The sequence below is a fragment of the Artibeus jamaicensis genome, unplaced genomic scaffold, assembly GCF_021234435.1.
Source record: "Artibeus jamaicensis isolate MK-2021 breed Jamaican fruit bat unplaced genomic scaffold, CSHL_Jam_final contig_332, whole genome shotgun sequence".
In the NCBI taxonomy this organism is placed as follows: domain Eukaryota; kingdom Metazoa; phylum Chordata; class Mammalia; order Chiroptera; family Phyllostomidae; genus Artibeus; species Artibeus jamaicensis.
Window position 1 is genome coordinate 19,937,442 of NW_026521788.1, and position 26,302 is coordinate 19,963,743.

At 36.7% G+C, this 26,302-nt stretch overlaps 1 protein-coding gene and 1 pseudogene across 5 annotated transcripts in view; both read right to left on the reverse strand.

Moving 5' to 3' along the window:
• The window catches only part of CTNNA3 (catenin alpha 3), a 1,563,160-nt gene that overhangs the window by 1,529,701 nt on the left and 7,157 nt on the right, over positions 1-26,302 (reverse strand). For 3 of the 5 annotated variants that reach the window (XM_053663823.1, XM_053663827.1, XM_053663828.1), the window contains exon 1: positions 2,508-2,678. The exons of the other annotated variants lie outside the window; for them this stretch is intronic. The gene's annotated coding sequence lies outside the window, so the exon portion shown is untranslated. Of the gene's footprint in view, positions 1-2,507; positions 2,679-26,302 lie in introns of those variants that run through there. 5 annotated transcript variants of the gene reach the window in all.
• LOC119048711 (ribosome biogenesis protein NSA2 homolog) lies at positions 20,706-23,073 on the reverse strand (annotated as a pseudogene).

The window sequence follows — 26,302 nt, forward strand, 5'->3', positions numbered from 1 at the left end:
CCCACCAAATAAAACTATCTCTACTTTCCCCACTTTGATTTCTGCAAACCGACCACCACCCCAAAAATCAGCTTTATTGATCACCGGTTCCTTGGCTACTTCTTCAGTGTATTCTATTTCTACAACCATAGCTCCCAAACTTAACAACAGCAAAATTAAAACTTCATGTCTTCCATGACTCCCACGCTAGCCCTGCTCTGGTGTGTGTCCTCTCTCCTTCCTTTCCACTTTGCTACCTACGGATTTCCTTCAAATACTTCTAAATCCCCCAAACTTTTATCATAAAGTACTTATCACTCCTTATTCTGCTATTTCTTGTCACAGTTAGATCGTAAAATTCATATAAATCAGAATTATATATAAAAGGTTCTCTAACAAAAGTTATTTATAAATTCTATCGTTCTAAAGTCCAAAGTAAAATAAATAGTCAATAATACTAACTGTTGGTTTCAGGTAGAGGTGAAGGATTTTGACTCTGACATGTAGCCACACTGATTATCTGTGAAAGTCGAAAAGTTGAATTTTGTAAACAGAGGGGATTCTGTCCTTCCAAACACTTAGTGTGTTGCTGTCTTATGTGCCTGTGCCTGACAATAATATTTTGCATATCAGAGACACTCGATAAACACTGTATTTGGTGGACAAGGAAACTTACACTGCCTTAAACCACAGGTGGCAAACACAAGGCCCACAGGCCGAATCTGGCCCTCCGCCTTGTTTTATTCAGCCTGGCACCTTGTTTCTACCTTGTGACAGTGCCAAGCTCCTTGCCCCTAGTTAAGGAGTAGGGGCCACATTTATACAGTCCTAAAGTTACATTCAGCCCTTTGAAGGTAACCGTGAGGCTGATGTGGCCCCCAGTGAAAATGAGTTTGACACCCCTTAATCGAGAAACAGTTCAAAAAATCTTAAAAATCACAACTACTGTCTTTAATTCTAATGTTCTCTAGTTTGAGGCCACACTTAAGAATAGAGCTTAGAGAAATAATTTTTGACACAAATACAGACACATACTATTCTATCTACCACAGCACTTAAGTGTTCAACAATGATTAATAAAATTATATCCATTCATTTGGAAGAATGTTATGAAACAATTTAAAATAACATCTATGTAGAATAGGTATTATTTGGAAAATGTTTTGGTATAAGGCAAAATGAAAAACATGGTATCAAATTTTATCTATAATACTATTGCAATTCATTTTAAAGCCATGCAGAGGAAAGAGCCTAGGAGGAAATACATCAGTAAGGTTACGGAGAATTTTTTCTGTGTTTCCAAAATTCATACAGTGAATATTATACATATTACTATTAAAAAGAAACAAAAATAGGTTTTACTATAAAAATTCCAATATTTTAGTCAAGAAGAAAGACAAACTATGTATAGGAAGTAACAAATTGAAATAGCCATTTCTATTCTTTGTATTTTGGGTTTCTCCATTTAACAAACTTATCCTGTGCCACTATGAGTTAATTTTTTTATAGTGGCTAATAAAATTTTAATAGCACATCCAAATATGCCATTCAAATTAGACTACTGATAACTCACATCTCTAAATTATTTTCAATAGGTCGACCTTCCAGTCTGCCTAAACAAGCTAGCCACTACCCAGAACCAAGGCTAATTTGAAATACTATTTTTCCCACTTGCGTGCTCTGAGAATCACTGATTGGATCTCACATGTCTTCAGAGACATTGCAACAGTCTTTCCTAGTGGTGTGTATCAGTGACTCAGAACCTCTCCAGTCAACAAACTTCCTGATGCCTAACCCAAATTTCTTCTTATTTCCATTTGAACCCTCTCCTTCTAGTTCTGTCCTCTGTGCAGCCAGGAACAACTGCCAGTCACTCAGACCCCATAGAATAGTGACATTCTCTTTACATTATTGATTATATATCACAGCCCATTTTCACTCTATATACTGTGATTTTTATTTGATAATAAATGATGGTAAAACAGTTCTGAGAGATTCCTCAACCTCCCAGTATTACTTCCTGTTATGAAACAAATATATAAGATAGACATTAAATTGAAAAAAATAATACTTTTGCCACTCTGCCATTTGGAAAAGCTTCCAATTATTGTGAACAAGCTTTTTTGGTTGAAAGAAAAAAATCCCTTCAAACATTTTTTAACTTGCCTTCTTTTGCCCCAGCTCCATGCCAAAGCAGAAGCATCCGGGCCATATCTTATCTTTGCCTGAATGGTATCGCAATCAGCTTTTTATAGCCAGAAACTCTCTGAATGCAAAGCACGACATTGGCCACTAGCTTCCCCTGGCACTAGTTTGAAAGTTATTTATAACTTTAAAATTAGCGTGAAAATCTACATTTCTCATCGTAACTATTCAAAACATTCCCACTTTATATAATAATGTGTTCTTTAATTCAGAAAGAAATCTCACATTTTAAACCTACGACATATAACTAACACAGAGCAACTCAAGGCAGAAAAAAAGAATGCACTACGTCCAGCTCTTCTCTTTACAAATTTGACACTTACCTTTCTGTTGCTTCCTGGAAAGTAAATGTGTTTAAAATTTGGCTCTTGTAGGAAATTATCCAAAAAGAGCTTTTTTTTTTTTTTTGGTGGGGGGAGACTTCTTGGTTAGTCACAGAGTTACGGAGCAACAAATTGAGAGGCAGTGACAGTGGCGCGGTCACTTCAGCTGAGCGTCAGTCACCCAGGATAAGAAAGAAAGGGGAGGTTACAAGGCAGGGTGGGTGGTATCTAATCCTGAACCACTAGCCACTGACCTCAGTGACAACTTGTTACTGAAAATACTTTGTTGAAAAAGGCCAGACACATACTTTGCCCAGAGATCTACAAACATAGCTGTCAGGAAGCTTTGAATAAGTTAGATTTGCATTTCTCAAGTCCCTTTCTAAAGTAAGGACCCCTTACATCCAGTAAAAGCTGAAGGCTGAAATGACTGAGAATAAAAAGTAATAAAGCAAAGATAACAGAAGTCCCGAATCCTAGCATCCAAAGATCAGTTATGTAAAATTCAGCATCTTCAGCACCATCATAATGTGTCCCATCTGATGTGATTTCCTCTGAAATCTCACCTGCTCCAGATATTACACTCCCTGCTTTTAGAATTTACGTGGAATGACATAATTATCAGGAAAGTATATAAAGTGAAAATTTACCAAAAACTCCACAGGTGGAACCATTATTAAAGTTACCAATAAAACAATTTTCTCCAACAAAATTTCTTTCTTCTATGATTATTCTTTTTCATATTTTTCTTCCCCCCCCCCCCTTTTTTTATACCCTCTCCCTGAACATCTCCCTGAACTCACTGGGACAGCCTGGTATATTCCTGCCTACGCTTTATCGGTTTCATCAATTCTTTGACACCCCACTTGAACTTGGACTGCATTTCCTTAGACATTATTACCATTTTTGTGACCCTCTTCCAGTAGTTTCTAAAACAATAGGTGGTAACTGTTCCTAAAATGGAGCCACTCATTTCAGTTCTGGCATTTCTGTTCTTAAAAGGCTGAATTCAAAATAAAAAGAAGGCATTCATTTATTAGCTCCACAGGCAATTTCAGAACAAATATTAGGAAGCCAAGAGGAAAGGGAGGATCTGGGGACTGTCAGAATCAACTCTGAAAGGAGTTTCATTTTTTATGATTTGTAGGGAAACTAGGAAAATTACTATAATTTTATGTAGGTTCCTTTAAAATGTGCTTAATTGGCGTTACATTAATCTAAAGATTCTTAGTTGCTAACATACTGTCCTTCCAGAATTTTTTAAAGCAGCTTTTTCCCCTAGAGAATCTAGGAATAGCCTCTTTTCACAGTGAACACAAAGAGTAAGTTTTATGTCTCTCAATCCATCTTTTCTTGAATAAAGAATTCACTTGACACTTGCAAAATAGAAGTTTTTGTTTTAGAACTCTAATAATGAATGTTTTCCAAACCCGGACTGTTGAATCGAGCCCAAGATATCCAAATTCTATTACGAGCCAGCCTGCCGCCACTGTAAAATCACTACCTTTCCTCTCCATCTGCAGAATGGAGATGAAAACCTCTGTTCCATCTGCTTTTCAGGAGACAAGTGAATTGAATGGATAGAATCTGAAGTGCTTCAAATTACACCGAACTCCTCAGAGATGCAGATAGATACAAGTATGACACTTGATGTTATCAAAACAACTAAACATTATAAATATCTGAAATATAATTTTAAAGTGCACTATGGAGTTCTTTTCATTCCTTTATAAAAATGTCTGCAGCCTCCGAGATATTTTTATCTGAAGTATTTCCCACCGTAGCCACAAGAGGTCCTCCTCCTAGCAATTCAAATCACGTCAGATTTGATGAGCTGAGGCCCCATGGTCTTCTGTACTTAACATCCGTTTGCTGACAGAAAATACAGATCACCTATGTCAAGCTCCCATAGCTGACTATAGGGTAGCAAACAAAACCAGAAAAAATCTGGCTTTCTCTGGGTGATCACTGAAGCATGCTGAACACTAAGTAGCTCCTGTAAACTACACAGCCACTGCATTTTGCACTCTGGCCCCCATCCAAATTTTAATTTTCTTCTTGTCACCTTGCCCAGTCTTGTTCGGTATTTATTCTCCTTCCCTATTTACTTGTTCCTTTTCTTTATACTTCCCAAACTTTAGAATTTTGGCTCGTATTCCTCTTGCAGGCAAACAAAGGTTAGGAACAGAAGAGTTGGAAAAAAAAAAGAAAAGAGAGAGAATAAATCAGGGCTGTTGTAGCAATTCTCCCAAGGTATCAGAAGTGTGTCTTTGGCTCTTGGTATCAGGGCTGGCCCCAAAGAGTCCCTCACCCACATGCATTAAGAAACCCCTTGATGCAGAGGCTGTGGTAGGAGCCAGCTAGGGGATGAGAAGGGAGGCCTCCACAAACAAGATATTTCTACCCCAATCAGCATCCCCTCTTGGAAAATAATTCCTGCAAGGCACAATGATCAGAATGAAATATAGTTTCTATAATACGTTAAAGAATGTGCATAGCTTTTGTGTGAATCCTAAGTCCATTTTGCTCTATACATGATATCTCAAAGGACTGGCAATTTCAGGTTGGGGGCTTTAAAAAAATAGGTAATTTTCTGAACAGCTATCATACTATTTAAGGCAATGTTTAAAACTAAGGATAATTTATGTCCATGATAATTAAAATTATTTTATTCCAAAAACATGTGATAAATAGTCCTAGCACTTCAGTGGGTGTTTTAGGTGAAATCTAAATGAATCTGCTCCTGTTTCGAAGATTTTATGTCCTATAGCAAAAAGATGTTTCTTAGTCTCCCTTCTCAATCAACCTGTTATTAACTACTAACCAACTCTCCTTTGTCACTGAGAAAAACAGAAGCCACCAGGCAGATGTCCCATGTCTTCTCATCATCAAAGCTACAGAAGCACGAGCATCACCATCGAGCCCCATCCTCCGTGCCTTCCCTCCCATTTCAATGAGAGCAGTAGTACCCTGCTCCTTCCAAAGGCTAATCTTTCCTCTTCTGCTCTGGATGCCTCCTTCACCCACCTTCTCCAGGACTCTGCTCCTCCATTATCACCTCGGGTACTGCATTATCACCCCTTCTCTAACGATCAGCATAAAAATATGCCAAACGAATTCTAACTTAAAAATAGCAAACAGAAGCATTAGCTGCACCCTACAGTTCCCTCCACGTTCTACTCCCAACTCTCTGCCATCTTCATCACTAGGGCTTCCCAAATGAGTTGCTTACTGTCCCTACTCTTACCTCGCATTCATTCCACAACCCGGTCCATGGAACTTGTGTCCCCTTCACTGTCCTAAGGGCCAGTTTTAAGTCTACCAACAACTTTCATGTGGCCAAGTTCCTAACAGTCACCTCAGGAGATATCTCATCCAGTCCTATGGCTTTAAATGAGATCTGTAATCAAATGTGGAGTGGGACTTGAACTGTTGCTCAGAATTGGCAACTAAGGCTCAAAATGAAATAAAATGAAACCACCTGTGTACTGCGCACACTAAGGAATTTCTGGTGTTTGACGCCAGACACCTCACTTAGGGCTTACTAAGAAGTTAGGAAAAGAGCTGCATGCTCTTCCTCTTCCATTCCCTCTTCTAGCCCCAACAGCAGTGGAAAAGTTTGGAGACTCGACAAATTAAGGGAATAAGGCCAACTAATTTTCCCTTCTCAAAGATATTAGAGAAGTAGCAAAAAAAGTCAATCTTGTCCCTTCTAATTTCCAAGTCCCTTGAGAGGACATTCGGTCAGTGCTGGAGGAAGTATAAAAGTCGAAAAATCTTAAACTGGAATAAGATGGAAATTTAAAAATGGACTAAGCAGCCTTCAAAGCACTGGAACCGGCAGATAAATTATGGAGCCCACTCAGTGTGTCATTAAGGGATGAGATGAGGAGAGGCAACAGAACAGGTGAAATGCAGGGACAGGAGCCCCAGAGAAATACGTCCAACTGTCCCCTCCACTTGCATAGCTAATACACATTTCAAACTTAATTTTTCCCCCAGAAAAGAGTTCTTGTTTTTGCCTCTTAAACCTATTTCTCTGTCATTCATATTCTAGTTATTGGTACCATTGCCTAATGGCTTACTTAAGCCAAACCTAAGAGTCATCCTTCATTCATTCTTTTTCCTTACAATCATTAAGAATTGCCATTAATCCTACTTCCAAAAGTTATCTTTAATACATCTATTTGTCTCTATCTTCCCTGGCCCAACTGTTCTGAGGTATTTGCAATGCATTATCTATATAGCATCTAAGGGACCTTTCAGAACATAGCTTTGCTCATGCTATTCTACTGCTTAAAATCACCAAATGGCTTCCTATTATAGCAGAAAATCCAAATTCTTTACCAAATTTGCAAGGCACTGCATGATCTGGCTTCTGTCAACCGCTACAACCTTGACTTACAGCACTCTTCTTCCTAGTTCACTAACTTTGACTACACTTTCTGTTCACAAAATACCCAAGGTTAGTCCCTTAGGGCTATTGCACTTGTTGTTCCCCTGCCTGAAATTATTTTTTCCCAATAGTTAAATGTCTGGTTCACTCTCATCCTTGATATAATCATCTACCTTCTTAGAGAAGTATTACCTGACCACCTTATCTCAACTGCCCCCAGTCACTTACCACAACCTTGCATATTTACTTATCTGTTTATTTATTCTGTCTTCACCATTGCAGTGAAAGCCAGGGGCAGTGGTGGGGTCCAGAAGACCAATGGCATATGCAAATTAACTATAGTAGAAGGTAAAGCTCAATAGCTACAGATTTCAAGGGAGGGAGAAGAGCCGTAGAAGCAAGAGGTAATCCAGGAAATTTTCCCAGAGAGAGTTACAGTGGTCTTGATGAAGAAAGGAAAGATATCAACATGATAAGAGAATAGTGTTCCATTAATTTTTATTTTTCCAATATCTTTCAAATCCATTGCTTCTCCATCTTTACAGCTACTACCTTGGTACAAAGTAGTTTTGTTCGGTGTCTTGTTTGGTGTCTTCATATGTTATATTTACCACCTAATTTCTCCCTCCTTCATTTCATTTTGTGTAAACCCAAATATAGCATTTAAATTTTAGTCAGGGTATATTTAGTGCTAAAATTAAAAATCTCAATTGAACTATTTCAGAACTACTGAAAATTAATACATTAACTTTCTTGCCTGGTGATAACACAAAGCTAAAATGAATGTTTTCCTCATTAATTTTTCTCATTTAATTTTCTCATGCTGCCTCACCTTTGACAGCCCATCTTGCCATTCGTCAATAACCTTAACAAGCACAGTAATTACAGTCAATCACATCTGCTTTAGCTCATTGATTACTTTGTTACTTCTTTTTCAACATGTTAATGAAAATTCTCAGCACAGACCTTCAGGGTGACATTCCTTTTATTAATTAACTACCCTATTAGTTCTTTGAATATATTAAACCAGAGTATTTTGTATTGAAATTGACATTTGCTGTCATTGAAACTGACTTTTCAGTTCAAATTGTTAAATAAGAGATATATTAGTTTTAACAAATTAACATAATTTTTACTTAATATGGCTTTTAATATGTTAAATTGTCTTGTCTTTGTAATTCTAACTTCAAAAGCTAGTAGTAAATGATGTAAACAGTGAGCAATCTTAAAACTAGAAACACCCAACAAGAGGTGCAGTAGTACTGATATCATTTAAACTGTAGAATCATTTTGGGCCTCCTAAGGGTACCAATTTGAATTTACCTTTGAAACAAATTGTCTCTTTGTTCTGAGAAAAACAAAAAACAAATACAATAGACTTTCTAGTTGTACAAAAGTAAAACAAGTCTCACCCAAAATGTGATGAAGGAAATGATTGTTGTTGTTTCACAGAGAAATTTGGTGAAATATGTATGTTATTGCTTCTTAAAGAGAATCATCTTTCCCCTGCATGAATTTGCATAGTACTCATGCCCATCAGAACTTATGCATCCTTTATAAAACAAATATTTTCAAATGTCCATTGTTAACTTTTTGAAATAAAATTCATAGTTACTAACCACATATTAACTATCTACACTAAGGCTTTAAAATATTTTTATGCATGTAAATGTTATCTATATACAAGTATATGCATTTACATAAATTATATATTTGCATTTCATTACACAAATCCTGGGGCACTCTTACAATTGAGCACATAATAAAAGAGTCACTTTTCCCCTTATGCACAGAGTCACTGCAAATGTGACAGCTACAAATATAGATGGATAAGAATATATTGTATTGGCAATTCAAATACAACAAGCAGTGTTGCAATAGTAATGTGATTTTTCTGAAATGGCAAAAACTCTTCATATAACATAGAACAAAGGAAGAACAATCTTTCTTTGATAAACCCAAGTGGATGCATTCCTGAAAAATTCAGTGTATATGAAACCAGTGCAAAACATAATAGCTCGTGTTTATAAGTAAAACCAGAGTTAGGTTCTAGGCTTAGAAAATTAGAAGCAGGAGCTGCATGAATGTACAGTGGGATATTGGAAAGCTGCAAAGGACGTGGGACAATTCATTTCAGAGGAGAGTGCCGCACGTTGCAGAACCTCTAAGCTTCTTTTATTAAATACTAAATGTGCCCCACAACTGTGACAACCAAAACGCTTGCCCTCAGAACAAGGACAAAAGGAGGGGACACACTATAAAATATTGCATGTTTACAAGAGTCCCAAGGCTGAAATGAAGAAGATGGATAAATGATAGATACCTACAATAGGCAGGTAGTAGGTAGATAGACAGATGATAAATATCTATGATAGATGATAGACAGACAGATGAAAAAAAGTAAAGGAAGACAAGAAGGAAGGGGAAAAGGGAAGGAGAGAGAGAGGGAGGACAAGAAATCAGGAATTTGGGGAGAGCCAGAGGGAAGGAGGGAGGAAGGTAAACTCTGTAAAGAGCCCTAATGGAAACGGCATACATAGCACAATCTGGAATGGACTACTGTAGTATCGAACACATTTTTAAAAGAATAACTCAGATTTCTAGAACATATATTAAAGACCACTATGGTTATTGGCCAGAGGATGGGCAGCACCCAAAGAACCAGACCATATCCTTCAGGTGAGTAAGTGAAGCTTCCCCTGAAAAGAATGGCTATTCCTGCGTCATTTAACCTGGGAAGACATTGATTCTAGGACAGAGATAAGAACTGAAAAGCCAAGTTTTTAGTTGAAAGGGGAGAAAGTCCCTTCACACTCTGAAGTGCCATGGTTTGAGAGCCTAGGTTCAGGTAGAAGAGACAAGCCAGAGAGTATCCCACAGTGCAGAGAAGGTGGCAAGTTCATAATAGTGGTAGATGGGAAAATATTAGAGGAACACTTTCAAATGATACCTTGAAAATCACCCAGAACTTAGACCAGGATACTGAGCATAGACACAGTTCTATTATAATTATTATATTCATTATCATTTCTTTATCCTGCCTCTTGCTGTAAACTCTGGTTCAAATGCTAAGCTGTGGTAAATTAAAGAAAGGTCCTGTTTTCCCAAGTTGCATGCAATATGGGCCTGGAGAACAGGAGCAAACACAGCCGTGCAGCAGCCCGACAGGGCTTCTAAAACAGGAAAACATGGCAGACCTCTTGCTCAGTATAAGTGACAGCACTCTGGTACTACTCAGAAACAGCCAAGAAATACTTTAAGGGGCTGATTTCTAGCACTCAGACTTGGGGACTTGATCTATCAGAACCTGGATATTTAAAAGAATATGTGACCTTATTTTATAAAACAGGTGTTGAGGCTCAGATATGTAATAAGTGGCAGCTATTTTTAATCATGTTAACTACTAGTACATGGTATCAAGTTATATCACATTTTAGGCAGGCCCCACCTCAATTTCAGCAGTAAGCAGGCACAAGAAAGAGAAGGGACCAAGCAACAATAAGGAGCCAAGCAAGAATAAGGCCAGAGCAACTGACCAGATGACAGGACTGAACCCCAAAGAGACCTGGGTAGCTATCCAATTGAAGTGGCTTGGGGGTCAGGAGGATATAGCAAAGCTGTATTTAATTAGGATGAGCTACAGAGTCTAAGAACCTACTATCTAGTGAGTGGGGCACTACAGCAGGAGTCTCCTCCTAGCAGTGGCGCTATGTTAGGTGGTGGAGATGCCCCCTTTCAGGTTGTTCATGTGGAAACTGGTAAGCGTTAAACAAGGAATTAGTGGCAGAAACCCAGTCATGTAGACTCAGCAAACATGGTGGAGAGTTAGAACAAAGGCTGGGATTCAATGCACAAAAATGTGCCCAGGCTTCAGCCAGGCACACCAAACATGGGACTTAAATTCCACAGTCCATCTCAGGAGTAGATTTGCTTGAGTACTGGATCCGACTAAAGCTGTAGGTTATAAACATTAGTTTCTACACAGGTGAAAGAGTTTGGGGTAGACAGTTTTTACGTAATACAGGTTTAGTTATTCTCAAATAACCCATGCAAGTGCTGATGTCCTGAGTTGTGAAGACACTTTTCCTATATTCTTTAAAGCAGGTATCATCACTGACTGCAGCTAGACCGCTGGATAGACAGAACCTTTACTAATTGGCACCTGAATAGGAATGGTTCTGTTTGGTTGTGCTACTCCCTTCAATAAAATAAGCTGAAGAGTTTAACGTTTTATTATTAGAATAAGTATTATCAAATATAGATATATTAACACCATGTGCAAATCCGGAATTGATGTCTCAGAAATCATGCAACAGTAACTAGACATTAAGAGATTTTTAGGTACTTCTAAAGGAACCTAATTAATACCACTGATTCCAAAATAAGTAAAGTCTCAGTAGATTAACAACTAGACCATAACTCAGACCCTTTCTAATTCTGATTGCTAACTATGAATTTAAATAACTTAAAACTTCTATTGACAACCTCAGTAGTTTCTTTTTGTTCACATACAAAATCAATACTTTTCCTCAGAAACTAGTACAAACACTAAGAACCAAACTTTTAAAATTCAACACTGGGGTTCATATTGAGCAGAATTTCACCAAGTCTCAGGCTACTCACTAGTTTGGGAAATGCTCAAAGAAAAAGACAGACAAGGAAATTGAGTAACAGATAGAAGGGGTCATTAGAGGATTGTTTCCAAGTAAGGCTAGGACAGCTCTAGTTTTTGTTCCTCTTTTTCTAAAGAAGGTGAAGCAAAGCATGAGTTTCTGCTACTCAGCCTCATTCTCCTTGAATTTTTACAAATAACCTAAAGGCAATCAAATACACAAATAATTCTCAGTGGGGAATAATTCTAAGAGGGGAAATAAAAGAAGAATGATATCCCAAAAAGAAACTGCCAAAGATAAAGAGGCTTAGAGATGTAGTTTTGAGACTGTACTGATATTTTGTCTTTATTCCTTTACTAACTAGGAAGAAATCACAACAAATACCCACCATTAAGTGGTAGAAGCACTAAAACTTCTAGACATGTTATCTAAAAGAAATAATTCCCAAACCTTATCAAAGTTGTTTTATACCATTTCTTATCCTTTATAAAACACCTACAAAGACCTTTTTTATCTTTGCCAAGCATATATGTATTGATTTCAGAAAGAGAGACAGAGAAAGAGAGAAATATCCAATTGTTTGCCTTCCATACATGTCCTGACCAGGGACAGCACCCACAAGCAAGCTGAGTATGAACCCTGACTGGGGATTGAACTTGCAACCTGTTGTTAAACAGGACAATGCTCTAACAAACGAAGCAACTGAGCCAAGGCTACAAAAACTTTTTAATAGGGAGGTTTAGAAAAGTTTCTAAATACATATTATATTCCAGTTTTCCAGTGCTCAGATAAGTATTCCATAAACATAAAGAAGTACCACATTTTGCTGTGTATAATGTGCACTTTTTACCCAAATTTTTTAGGGTAAAATAAGGCTATGTATTATACATGTGTAGTACTAATTCCATACCTATATAAATGTTTGTAATTCTGTTATTTATGCTTATGCATTAAAAATAAAACTCTAGAAAGCAATAATGATATCTGTATGCAAAATAATACCCTGGAATATGATAATAGGTTTAGTTTCTAAATATACATAAATAAACAATCCAATGAAAAAATTAAAACTAAAGTTCTTTTCCCTGACCATTTGGGCCAAAAGTGTGGGTGTGTGTATTCATGGCAAAATATGTAATACATATTGGTCATATTCTATATTTGATAAAATCGGATCATTTGTACCCTCACTTTTTATTTTCAACTTTTTATTCTCTCAGGGCACATAGTATCTGATAAAAGGATGGATTTACAGTCTCTATGTAATCATTTAACTATATACTCACCTGATAGAAATACTGAGTTATCATATTTGTTATTATATGGTAAGATCCACCTGTCTAATGTGCTCTGGGGATAGGGACTTATTTCTCCAAGTGTTATCATTTGTCACGCATCAGGGTCTCCTGACTAAAGCCAGAACAGCAAACAGTTTTGAATAATATTGTAACAGGGCCAAGATAATCAAGGTGAAAATAGATGGAGATGGAAAGGGAGACATGAGACAGACAGACAGGCAGACAAAGCAAGGAGAAGAGCTTGCTCCAAAACCAATGTTACAGACTGGTTGTAAAAAATTCAGAAGGCTCAAGAATGTTAAATCCTGCCTATGCCACTCCTAAGTCCCCAACGTCTTGAGGTGCTTAGATCTTATTGTAGATAAATAAGGTGTACTTTATGCAACAGTTTTATTTTTTTTTAGTAGAATTATTTTTAGAAGCTCCAGAAAGAGTAAAATTAATGTTAGAAATACCCTGAAACAACCCCTAATTCCTTTTTATGTCAGGAAAAGTCATGTTTAACTATTCCCTTTCCCCACCTACCCAATCAATCACCAAATCCTAATGATTTTATAACACTCTCTCTCCATTCCCATTGTCCCAAATCAGAATCTTATCAAGGGTCACCTGAGCTATTGCAATAGCTGTCTTAAGTGATTTTGCAACTGTTAGCATTCTCGGTATTACAACCTCCACCACACCTATCTATCCATTCTTCATGTTACTATCACAGACTTCTTTCTAAAAAACAATCTGATTATTTCATTACTTTGCATACAGAGTCTTCAGGGAACTTTCAGAATAAAATATAAACTCTTCAGCTTGGCATTCAAAGCCCTTTAACTATCTTTCCAAATACCAATGCCTAATATAGCACACAAATATACCAAGAGCAAGAGATCTTTGTTTCTCTGAGTGTTTATATTTCAATGGTAAAAGCATACAGACACATAGAGTACTTGTCAGTTTCTACACAAACCATACTCTTCTTTTTCCAATGAGCTTCCCCCAAATACCCTCCAACCAATCCATAAGATTGTCCATTTTCCCACACCCTAACCAAATTTCTGCATTATCAAACTTTTTTATTTCTGCCAATCTGATGAGGAAAAAGTGATCTCTTTTTAAATGTAAAATTTGTATTTCTTTAATCATGAGTAATAGTAGGATCATTTCATTTGTATGCAAGCCATCTGTATATCATTTCCCATAAACAGCCAGTTGTTCCCTATTATTTTCCACTAGCTACTTTCATATCTACTATAAAACCCTTTCTATATTAAGGAAATCAGTTCATCTTATACAGATGTTGTCCATCTTCTCCTGCCAATCTACCACCCATTTTTTTATTTTGCTTAGGGTACTTCTTACTACGCAGAAATTTATAATTCCTAGGCATCCAAAAAACAAACCCTTTTGCCCTGACTGGATTTGGGTTTTGTACCTTACTGAAATAACAGGCCCTACCCCAAGATGATGAGAATGAGAATGACAATGTGACCTAATCATCCAGTAATTCTAATTTTTTGATGTTTCCTATCTTCTAGTACTTCCAGTTTGGGGGTATTTAAATTTTATCCATTTGCAATTAATTATGATTAAAAAAAGCGAGGTAGAACCCATTTTTCTTCCTCCAAATGGATAGTGAGGTATCCCAACATTATTTTGGGGGATCTTCTTCTCCTCATTAATTTTAAATGAATGTAATGGTACACTCATTTCCTACACACTATATACAGAGATCTATTTGGGTGGTTTCTGTCAATTCATAAGCCAATACTAAACTTTTTCAACTACTATATCTCTATACAATCTACTTTTACACCTCCATTTGAATGTTGGAACTGGTGGCCCATTATTATGCTTCTTTTTCACAACTTTATCAGCTATTCATACATATCTATTTTTCACATGAACTTTAGAAGCAACTTGTCCAGCTTCCAAAAAAATCCTATTAATATGTCAAGATTGCACTAACTAAATGGAACAATTTAGAAAAAATTAAACTTTACAAGGACAAGAACAAGCACCGTCCTTCCACTTATTTAAGTCACCTTTTATTCACCTCAGTAGAGCTTTAGAATTTTCTTCCTATTTATGCTCTGCTTTTATCATTACACTCATCCCAATTTACTTTGTGTGTGTGTTACTATCACACATTTTATCTTGAGCCTTCTTTTTTTTACTCTCAGGTAAAAGAAGATTGAGTAAATCATATTCCTCTCAATTTATGGCAATTGTCTCTAGTGGTCTGTGCAACACCCCTCTCTTGTTATTTTATTCTTTTATAGCTTGAGCCCCCTCTTTCCTCACACCCTCAGGAGGCAACTATTCTAACATACCCAACATGTATCTTTGCGTTTGTATTTGCTCCAGGAAAAGCATGAGCTGTTTTACATCCATATAGTTTTGATTCAGATAGATAGTATTAGTTTTCCATATATCACTCTGTTTCATTTTTTCACTCAGCATCAAGACATACAATTCATTCATGTTCATGGGTTTTCACATCTAATTACTGTATAAATCTCCATGCTGTCCATCCACTGGATTTAACCTACCTACTTACATTGATAGACAACCAGCATGCCTTTGACTCACCTACCATAAAATAACCTGCAACAAACACTCTAGCAGTAATATTTAGGATAACCTTATTTACTGTAACAAACAAACCCAAAATTTCAGTGCTTAACAAAATAAGTTTATTTCTTGCTCCTATAAAAGTCCAATGTAAGCATTCCAGGGAGGTGAATATCTTTCCTTCATGTTGTGCTATAAAGAGATTACCATAATTTGCCCAAGATCACACACAGAGTAGTATAGCAAAGATTCTAATCTAAATCGTCTCATTCCAGAGTGTGTTTTTTAAATTATGCCACTACAGCTGTCCCATTTTTTTCTCCCTTTTATCCTCCTCCTCCCTGCACCCTCTTACCCTCCAGTATCTCCCCATTTCGTTCATGTCCATGGATCATACAAATAAGTCCTTTGGCTTCTCCATCTCCCATATTATTCTTACCCTCCCCCTGTCTATTTTGTGCCTACCAATTATGCTACTTATTCCCTGTGCCTTTCCCCCCATTCTCCCCCTCCACCTCCCCACTGATAAGCTTCCATGGGATCTCCATTTCTGTGACTCTGTTCTTGCTCTAGTTGTTTGCTTATTTTTTGTTTTTGTTTTTTAGGTTCAGTTGTACATAGTTATGAGTTTACTGTCATTCTACTGTTCATATTTTTTATCTTCTTTTTCTTAGCTAAGTCCCTTTAACATTTCATATAGTAAGGGCTTGATGATGATGAACTCCTTTAACTTGACCTTATCTGGGAAGCACTTTATCTGCCCTTCCAGTCTAAATGATAACTTTGCAGAGTCTGTGTTCTTAATCACTCTGCTATGCATGTCTTTCTATGAACACATGTGAAAATTGGTACCACTGTGTTTATTATATATTAAGATCTCATATTGTGTTTCATATTAAAACTATTATCTCTTGATTCTGAATCTACTGCTCTTGTGCTTTGCTTTGTGATATTGGAGTTGAATCAACAAACTATTCTCCTTTGTCAGCTAGCTTATGTTGGTTTCTCCCAAGGACATTAGAAGATAAGAGAGTAGATAAAATTCACTTCTCTCTATCTCCTTGTTATTCATACAGCTCAACCCAGCAGTGGTGCTCCATTCCATCAGCAGCAGCTGTCCAGGGTCAGCTCCTTCATGCTCCCAGAAATGACCTCTCTGTCCCTGCCATCCCGGCAGTACTCTCTCTGCAGACAACTGAGTCCCAGATCCAACCAGCTCCATGCTTGAGGGTTCTAAGCCCAACCTCTTCCCTGTGCTCTCTCATGGGTGACAGGTATGGCTTCATCAGTTTTTCAACCCTCCAACACCAAGTTAGCCAGTTCCCAAAAGTCAATTATTTTTATTCAACCTCCTAGTACGGCTACTGATTTCTTGACTAAATTCTGACTGATATACATATACAGTTAATTCTCATTAGTTTTGCTATAAAGTTGCCACAAACACTGAATTAGTGACTACTGAACCATTGTTCCTAGGAGAAACACAGTTCCTATGAGTCTGTAGTAACAATATTCCCACTACAATCAATACTTCATATTGTATTATCTGTGTTTCTGTTTAAAAATGTCTTACTTAACATTATTATTGTTAATTACAAACCCTGAACTCTCAGCCAACAGCATTATAACTCATGTCTGAACAAAACTTATTTAACACAGATATTTTCTCCATAAAATATATCACAACTTCCTTGTGCTTAAGGGACACTAGAGAGCACTTCAGTACTACGTGTGGGTGCCATTTTACACAGTGAAATCACAATCATAAAACACAAAACTGCAGAAAACATGGCTCTAAACAGACCATGAAACGGACGCATTAACAGTGTGAGGGCTGAAACAAGAAGATAGACCATCACCTTGGGCAGCTGGGAACATGCTCCTGCTCAACAGGCGACTAAAATATTTCTCCATTTTGTGCATGTTGGTAAATGACTGTGAAAGCACTGTGAGTATCGATTATGGGTTTACAAATTTCAGCAAGTAGGTGAATTTGCAAATACAGAACCTGTGAATAATGAGGATCAGTTATATACCAGTACATGAGCTGTCTCCAAAACCTCTCAGCTGTTTAACTGGTCTATGTGCAATATGAAGGCTTTTTAATACCTCTTAATATCTAGTATAATAAATCCCTACCTTCTGTTTTTCTTTTTTAAGGCTGACTTAGCTATTCTTGTACTTTTGCTATTCCATATAAATTTTAGAGTAAGTTTCTCAAACTCCTCAAAAATTCCAACTGTAACCTTAATTGGAATTGTAATGTTTACATTAATTAAGGCATGACTGACATATTTATTAAGTTGTCCTATTTGCTATGGGATATCCCTCCATTTGTTCAACTAAACTTGTCTTAGGGTTTCAAGGTTTTTGCCATAGAGATTTTGTATATTCCTATACAAAAATCCTTACAAACATGGTTATATTGTGAATGGATTTTTGTCGTATTTTCTAGTTGATTACAATCAATGCAAAGAAATGCTATAATTTTTTAAGTTGATCTCATATTTGGCAATCTTGCAGAATTCTCCTTAGTTTTACATTTCTTGGTTGATTCCTGTATCATTTACAAATGACGACATGGTGCCCCTTTTACACCCCTCTCCCTGCTTTCTCAGACCCACCAGCCTGGACCTGCTGAACTTGTTTCCTTCCTTCAAAATCCGGCTCAAACACTGTTTTCTCTGACAAGCCTTACCTAATTGCCTGGCCTCCTACACAACCATCAATCAGTCCTCCTTGCTTGCCACCTAAATTAAATGTGCAACACACATGCTTTTATAACGCTTTCTACATACCTCCAATTATACTACTCAGCACAATGAATCAAAATTATATATATATATCCACAAAAGAATAAACTCTACCATATCTTATTCATGTTTATACACTGAACACCGAACATGGTGCCTAACACATAATATGCACGGGATAAATGGTTATTAAGTAAGTGAATAAATGGAACAGGCCGAAATGTTGCACACTGCTCATCCAGCACATGGAAAAAACAAATTGGTATTGATATAATCATGTATATAGTAATTCAGGTTAACTAGGTTTCTGAATTCAGTAAGTTTATACACGCAATTCCCAAAATTACTATACAAAATAAGTAAAATCCAATCATGCTTCCTTTATTTTTCAATTAGCATTTTAAGGAATAATGCTTAAGAACTAAGAAAATTCAAAGATTATAAGAAAAACCTTAAATGAGCTTAAAACTAATAGTGCACTAATATATACTTTTCCCTGAAACTTCTGGGAAATCTGTAATGTTGTAAAGACAGTGAAAACACAAGTACTCTACAAAAGATAACTTCCTATAAAAGACAGAATTGGGGGGTTATTTTTATTTATTTATCTTTAGAGAGCGAGGAAGGAAGAGAGAAAGATAGGAAGAGAAATATCAATGTGCAAGAGTAACACCGATCAGTTGCCTCTGCATATGCTCCAGTGTGGACCAGGCCTGTAACCCAGGCATGTGCCCTGACTGGGAATCCAACCGGCGACCCTTCGCTTTGCGGGATGATGCTCAACCAACTGGGCCTTGCTGATCAGGACCAGAATTTAAGTTTTAAAAAAGAAACATTGAGTAGAAATTTGAAAGAATGCCTTTTTAAAATATTTCTTCCATAAAGATTTAAAATTTCTCATTTTAAAGGATAAATTTAACTGTCAGAAAAAAAGCCAGGTTTTTATTAACATGAAATATAAACACTTTGAACATTACTAGTCACAAAAATTAAGGTCTAAAATAAATCTCAGCAACAAAGATGGCTCTAGAGTGAAATAAACATGAATATTACTTCTAATAGTAATAGCTAATAGTCGTTGAGGATTTATTATGTCAGGCACTATGCTAGCAATTTAGATATAATGCTCACATCTATAAAATATAATTTATATGTAATGTAATGTTCACATCTAGAAATTAGATACTGTTAGACTATTAGACAAGAAAACCTAAGCTAAAACAGATTTATTTGCCAAAAACACAGAGCTAAGAAGTGGAGGGGTGATTATTCTGACTCCGCAGAACATCTATTCACCACTAAGCTCAAGTAAACAAGTGCCTAAATGGTGAAATTAAAGGTGAAGAAAAGCTAACCAGTCCCAAAATATCTTCTTCAACTACTACAGTCTTCCAATTCCTGCTTCTAAAGCCTTCAAGATAGGTCCAACTGTAGAAATATTTGATGGAAAAGGTGAATCAAAAAGGACTAGACAGAGAACGAGACACTGAGCAGCTAAGAGCCAATAAAACTAAGGAGACGGGAAGTACGTAAACCTGAAAGGAAGAGGCATGAAATGAAAACGTACAAAATCCTAAGAAGTTAACATTTTTAAACACCCATTATTGCCTCTTTACAGTTTTGCCAAATTTGTCTATGCCTTTTTGGCAACATGAGAAGATAGTAGTTAAGTATTTACAAAAATAACTTGGTAGGCAAGTAACTGCTCCCTCACCCTTTCTCTGAAAAGATAACCTCCCACAATACAATTGTAGAAAATAAGGAGAATGAAATTAAAAACCATTAAGGAGCCTTTAAATATTGTTTACAAAATACTTTTAATTACATGAACAATATTTATTCCATAATTTAAGTCCAAAAAAAGACAAAAGCTTAAAATTGTAGAGACGATAGTTTCTGAAATTTGTAAAAATTATGCATAGAAAAAAGACTTCAAAGAAATGTTGAGGGAAGATACTTTTGAAAAAACAAAAATATATATATTCTTTCATTTTTATATCAGGATTTCTAGGCCACGCCCAGTAATTTCTCAAGTGCAATGTTGGCAACAACACTAGAGGATGCTCCAGCGGAGTCAACATGCTGGTTTCCAAACTTAAAACATGGGTTCTACTATATCCCAACCGGGGATTGTTAAAACAGCTTTCTAGATCCCACCCCAAGAGTTTGTAATTCAGTAGATATTGCATTTCTTTTTTTTTTTAAGATTTTATTTATTTATTTATTTTTAGAGAGGGGAAGGGAGGGAGAAAGAGAGGGAGAGAAATATCAATATGTGGTTGCCTCTTGCATGCTCTCTGCTGGGGACCTGGCCCTCAACACAAGCATGTGCCCTAGACTGAGAATTGAACCAGCCACCCTTTGCTTTACAGGCCAGTACTCAACCACTGAGCCACACCAGCCAGGGCACATTTCTATTTTTTAAACTGGGACATTTTAATTTTTTTAACAACAGAATAAATAAATGATGACTGCATAAACATTACTTGCATGTTAGTACTCAGAAACATCACAATAAAGGAGCTTTCCTGACTTGTGCATAGTCTTCAATAATTACTAGGAGTTTCTTCCTGTCAAGTATGTATGCATCCATCATTTTCAAGACTGTTGGTAACTGGGCATATTTTCCCCAAATAACCTTGTTGCCTTTCATCACAAGAGCCAATTCAATCACACTCACCTCGATGATAGTACTTTTGGTAATAACGCCTGAAGTTGTATAAAGTGGGCATGAGGGATTCTCCTTTACACCAAGTATTGGCAGGCAAAACATGTCGTTCAGTTCAGGATGTGTAACATGGGACTTCTTGACATGCAAGCCCATTGGCCTTTTATTATTAGGTGATTTTCAAGTAAAACCATCTCCAATGAAACAGATTTTACTAATCATCCTTTTCCAGGCTTTCTTGTTTCTCTTTCCAGTTCAAATAATTTTTAATACCTCTGCTTCTCCCTAGACACAAACTTTCAGCAGAGGGACTTCCCATCTTCCTGCTTTCTCTTTTTGTTTTTTGTTTAATCCTATTGAAAAGTACTTTAGCTCTGGACTGTCCCTCTCTGTCCAGTAGATATGCGGGTACTGCTCCTTGTGGAATCTTTTCATCATTTTTTTTTGTTTAGTGTTTCTATTTTCATACCTATTGATAGTCTTTTCCATTTGTATTTTCTCAGCAAGGAACTATTTATGGTAAAGCACAGCTGTCAGACCAATCATCTTCTTTGCCTTCTTTGAACATTCATGAGCATCTCACCTTCCTCCTTTATCTTTTTATCATAGTAATCCAAATGATATCCACAGTGCCTACGGTGTAACTCAGTATATTTGTTTTGTGGCAGAGATACTGGAGTTTCACCTTTCAGGTCTCAGAGATCCGTAAGCCAACTCCATACCACATGCAACGGAAAAGGTAGAAACTGCAGTTCTAACAAGCTCTCAGGTGATGCCAATGCTGCTGGTCCAGGAACCACACTTTGAGAACCGCTGGTCCAAATAAGTTTAGTTATTACATATATGTATGTATTTATATATAAATATTTAATTAACATGTAATTTATTTTATTTATTTATCATTTTTTAAAGACTTTATCTATTTATAGACAGAGGGGAAGGAAAGGAGAAAGAGAGGGAGAGAAACATTAATGTGATTGTCTCTCGCATGCCCCCTACTGGGGACCTGGCCAGCAACCCAGGCACATGCCTTGACTGGGAATCAAACTTGTGACCCTTTGGTTCTCAGGCCAGCACTCAATGCACTGAGCTACACCAGCCAGGGCTATTTATCATTTTATTTATTATATTATTTTAGTTATTTTCAATTTCATTTACTATCGATCTGTAATCATTAAAAATCACAGCTATGTGCTAATTTACAAAGTTCCACAGTTGCCTAGATTTGTTAGGTCTACCTGTTGTTATGTAGTATTTTATTCCTAAATAAATAAATAAATAAACAAACAAACAGGCCATCTCTATATCTGATTAATAGAATGAGATAACAAATCTGGCCTAACTACTAGCCAAAACCGGTGAGAGTCTGCTTTACAAGAAGAAATGGGCTTCCTTTGAAGCTTCCTTATTAATTCCTAAATCCCACTTACAAAATAAACAAAAAGCTGTTAATAAGAAAAGCAGGAATCTGAAGGCAATCTAATTTTATAAATACAGTTGTAGGGGAAAATGAAAAGATAAAAGCAGTCTCTGGCATCCATTGGCCCCTAATGGTATGAGAAATTACTCTCCATGAAATCTCACCCACATTAAGTCCCATTCAAAGGGGCCTCTCCATCACAGGGTGATAATGATGATCATTCTATACGGCATGTGACAAATAGCAGTGAATGCGCTGATGAAAAAAAAAAAGCAGAAACATTTACAGATCTATTAACTTATTTGTTAAATGAACCATTTCTTGATGAGATTTTCCTGTTCTCTAGATGCATTTTCTGTAGCAGTACATCTCTAAATATCCTAAAACAAAAGACAATGTTAATCTAAGTTTTTGAGTGCTGTGTTCCCATTTAATTTCTATATTGCTAGATTAAAGGAAGGCAATAGGCAGAAAAGATATTAACGTCCTTTTGTGATTTTCCGATAAGGAAACTAAAAACTCTGTACAATGTAGTTTTAAAGGAACTGGTCAGAATGTAATAATTTGGCTTATTTCCAGAGCAACTGATATATTAAGACCAAATTTATGTTCTAAGAAAATAATCAGTATCAAGAGTTGCCAATCCTTTGGGGCGGTGAAAAAATGTGGAACTAGATTAGTGGTGGTGGTGGTTGCACAACGTCATAAATATACAAAATGCCACTGACCTCTCTATAAAACAGCTAATTTTATGTTATGTCAATTTTACCTCAATTTTTAAAAATATGTAAAGCAAAAATGGGCAATACAACTCACAATTTTCAAGTTCTTTTATGATTCTTGCTTCTGACATTTTATAAGAGGGAAAAAACTTTTAAAAGAAAAATGTTAGATTTCTCATGTATAAACCAATGGACAAAAAGCCTTAAATGCTAATCTCCCAAAAGTGTTTAATTTGATTACTGTTCCCAACCCAACTGGTTCTTCATTTATTCTCCCAGGGGCAGAAATCCCAATCTGACTTCACACATGATGTTCATAATTCTAAGGAAAACTTCAGAAATTTCTGAGAAAAACTTTACATATGTGGCTAGAAAACAGAGAGGTGAGCCGGTTACTTTTAACTAGATCAGATTCAGATAGTTTGCATCTTTCAAAATAAATTCAAAATTAAGCTTTTGATGGACCTTTTCCTTGGGAAATCTTATTTTAAAAAATGATAAGGCTTCTTGTTAAACTTTGATTAAACCTATAATTTTTTACCCAGTTATACTCTCAAACACATGGAAAATGTCTAACCATTTTTAGACATGCATAGTTGAAAAATATATTTTCCCTCTCATTCACCTTTCTGAGGAAGCTACTGTACTACATGCTCCCCTAAGCTGCGAAAGTAAACTGTGAAACAGAAAGATGTGATCCAGGAAATAAGAGAATACATTAAACGAGAGGGGGACAGGTGAGCAGTAGGCTTAAGAGCAACTGCTCCAGACTGGAGCAGAGACTAGAAGAGCTCTCGAAAGGGTACATGAATGGAAGGAAGGAAGGGAGGGAGGGAGGGAGGGAGGAAGGAGAGGGAGAAGAGAGGAAGGAAGGGAAGAAGAGGGGAAAAAATAGATGTTAATAGAGAATCAGCTGTGTTTAAACATAATGGGAGATTTATAGTTCTGACATAGAATTTGGGAAGAATTAGTGACAATCACATAGAAATAAAGGAGATTAAAAAGAACAACATAAAAAATAAAGTTCCAAGGAATAAATCTAGCCCAAAAGGTAAAAGATCTATACTCAGAAAACTAGACAAAACTAAAGAAAGACATTAAGGAAGACACAAACAAATGGAAGCTCAGACTGTGTTCATGGATTGGAAGAATTAACATCATCAAAATGTCCATACTACCCAAAGCAATTTACAGATTAACACAATCACTATTAAAATACCAATGACATATTTCACAGATACACAGCAAATATCTCAAAAATGTATATGGACCCATAAACAATCCTAATAGCCTCAGCAATTTTGAGAAAGAACAAAGTAGGAGGGATCACAATCCCTGATATCAAAATGTATTACAAGACCACTGTAATCAAAACAGTCTGCTACTGCCATAAGAACAGACACATGAAACAGAATAGAGAGCCCAGAAATAAACCCATGTCTCTATGATCAATTAATATCTGACAAGGGGGAAAAGCACAAAATGGAGTAAAAATACCCTCTTCAACAAATGGTGTTGAGAGATCTGGACAACTACATGCAAAAGAAAATCAAACTCAATCACCAACTTACACCATACACAAAAATAAACTCAAGATAGATAAAAAACTTAAATATAAGTTGTGACACCATGAAAGTGCTAGAGGAGGACATAGCCATGAAAATCTCAAGTATTCCATACAGCAGCATTTTCAACAATATGTCCCCTAGAGCAAGCAACACAGAGGAAAGAATAAACAAGTGGGACTACATCAAACTAAAAAGCTTCTGCATGGCTAAAGAAAACATCAACAAAATGAAAAGGGAACCAGCAGTACTGGAAAATATATTTGCCAATGATACCTCAGACAAGGGTTTGGTCTCCAAAATATATTAAAAAATCACACAACTCCACTCCAGGAAGGAAAAAAATTTAAAAATGAACAAAAGACCTGAACAGACATTTCTCCCAGGAGGACATACGAATGGCCCAGAGACATATGAAAGGATGCTCAGCATCACTAGACATCAGACAGATGCAAATTAAAAACACAATGAGGTACTACTTCACACTGGTCAGAGTAGCCATCATAAACAAGTGCTGGTGAGGTTGTGGAGAAAAGGGAACCCTAGTGCACTGTTGGCGGGAATCCAGACTGATGCAGCCACTGTGGAAAACAGTATGGAATTTCCTCAGAAAACTAAAAATGGAACTGCCTTTTGACCTAGCAATTCCACTGCTGGGATTATCCCCCAAGAACCCTAAAACACCAGTTAAAAAGAACCCTTACACCCCAGTGTTCATAGCAGCACAATTTACAATAGCCAAGTGCTGGCGAGCAACCTAAGTGCCCATCAGTAAATGAGTGGATCCAAAAACTGGTACATTTACACAATGGGATTCTATGCAGCAGAAAGGAAGAAGGAGCTCCTACCCTTTGCAATAGCATGGATGGAACTGGAGAGCATTATCCTAAGCAAAATAAGCCAGGTAATGAAAGACAAGTGCCCCATGATCTCATTTATAAGTGGAACCTAATCAACAAAACAAGTAAGTAAGCAAAATATAACCAGAGACATGGAAATCAAGAACAGACTGACAATAACCAGAGGAAAGGGATAATGTGGGAAAATAGGGGAAGGGCCATCAAGGAACATGTATAAAGGACACATGGACAAAGCCAAAGCACATGTAGGTTCAAGGGTGGGAGGCGGGGATGGGTGGGGCAGGTGACATGGTGGGGTAAAAATGGAGACAACTGTACTTGAACAACAATAAATAAATAAACAAATGGACCCATGGACGTGGACAACGGAGGGCAGGGAGGAGGGGATGTGGGAGGTTGGGGATGGATAGGCCAGGGGAGAATAATGGGAGAAAATATGAGACAACTATAATTAAACAACAATAAAAAGTATATATATATAATCATTAATGCCTGGAAAATAAAGATTCTAGTAGAAAGGAAATGTAATCAAAATATAACATGTGGCTTAGCTATGAATAATAATTACATAACAATAGTAATATAAACACTGAATATGTTTTAACTAAATATTGTGACACCGTTTGAGAAGTAAGAGACAGGAACAGGAGGGGTATTTTTTAAAAGCTGAAGGCTTATATTTCATAATATATGGTGAGGAGATAAAATCTGAAACTAAAAATTCAAGGAGCAGCAGTATAAGAAAATCACAAACGATGAGAGTAAATACCAGAAAAAACAACTATAGGAGTTAAGGGTGGTTATATCTGGAGAGTGAGATGTGAGGACGGGAGCAAGGGGCAGGGAATGCTGTTTTCTTCATGCCTGTCACATCACAGTAGTTTGCCTTTAACAAGTGTTTGTATCACTAGATGAAAAGTTTAATTGAAAACAGT